Source organism: Cynoglossus semilaevis, chromosome 10 (assembly GCF_000523025.1).
Source record: "Cynoglossus semilaevis isolate Cse_v1.0 chromosome 10, Cse_v1.0, whole genome shotgun sequence".
In the NCBI taxonomy this organism is placed as follows: domain Eukaryota; kingdom Metazoa; phylum Chordata; class Actinopteri; order Pleuronectiformes; family Cynoglossidae; genus Cynoglossus; species Cynoglossus semilaevis.
Window position 1 is genome coordinate 19142325 of NC_024316.1, and position 1583 is coordinate 19143907.

Here is a 1583-nt window from a genome sequence, read left to right on the forward strand (position 1 = left end):
AATGCCCTCTGAAAGTTTTTAATCACTTTCTGGTGGTTGGCTCACCACAACATTGATCAGTTGTACATTAGTGCATGTGTAATGTGTAATAATGCACGGTGATGACTGACAGGAAGGAACTTTAATGCCTTCATCAACAGTTCCAACAGAACTCATCCTTGGCTCCAGACCCAGCAGCTTTTCTGTCTTCAGATGTGACGTCGTCCGCGACTCCTTTCACTTTCACACATTTCCTCCCCCTAGTGTCCGGCTGTTGCTGTACCTCAGCATGAACTCTGAATTTCTGCTAAATGGAAATGTGTGCAATAATTCAAATTGAATGTCGATCATTGGCCTTCTGAGCTGCCCTAGGCCCCGCCCACCTCTGTCAGTGTCAAGTTGTTAACCCTGTGTCAACAGAGGCACAGGGCGAATTTACTGTGGTTTGATGGATGGGTCTGGGTGGAGTTGTTCCACACAAACATGTTCTCAGAGTCAGCTGTGCAGCCCACATGTGCACACACACACACGCGCGCGCGCACATACACACACACACATCTCAGACACTGACAAATTCTGAACACGACTCCAGCAGAAAGGATTTTAACATTTAGAAATCCACCCAAAGATGTGCTGCAGTGGTCACTGGTGTTGACAGTGGACGACCATCAACATCTGAAAAAAAAGGACTAATACAAAGAAGCTGAAGCAGGAACAAAGCAACACTCTGAGCACCAGCACCAGCACCAGCATCAGCATCAGCATCAGCACATGACTGATGACTTGTCGATGTACTGGGTTCACGTGACATCATCAGTCATCTCCATGATCATCAAGTCCATCTGCAGCTGCTGCTCTTGTTTCCTGTTCCCTGGACGTTTTTCTACTGTAAGACTTCTATCTTTAGGTTCTTCACCAAACAACACAGAACAAGAAGAAGAAGAAGATAGATGTTTTAAAGCAACACAACAACAACAGTTTGACCGACTGTTGTGAAGAATCTAACACCCAGTAGAAATCCAACCAGACTGTTTATGGTGTTGACCTGTGAAGAACTAAGATTCTTCTCAAACAGAAGAAGAAGGAGAAGAAGAAGGAAAGGAAAGGAAAGGAAAGGAAAGTGAACTCTTGTCATTGTGACACACACCACTGCACCACTGCACACAACCAAATGTGACTTCTGCATTAAAGTTAACAGTGGGCAGCTTTGAGCGCCCGGGGAGCAGGGAGTGGGTTCTAATCCCAATGAGACACGCTATCACCAATGAGAAGAAGATGAAGATGATGGACGAGATGAAGCACCTCAGTCGTAACTTGGTGGACCCCAAGGCCGCTTCCTTAACTACTAAGCCACCACTGCCCCTGAAGTAGAAGAAAAAGAAGAAGAGTAGAAGAGAAGAAAAAGAAAAAGAAGGAGAAGGAGAAGAAGAAGAAGAAGAAGAAGAAGAAGTTCTGTGGTCCATGTTGAGGACCAGCTCCATGTCCCACCCCAGCTCAGAGGACCTCTTTGCAGTCTTTGCAGTGGTCCCCTCACATAAGCACAAAGACTGCAGCCATCCATCATTTGTGTCCCTAACAGGATGGAGGTTGGGGGCTAAGGTTGA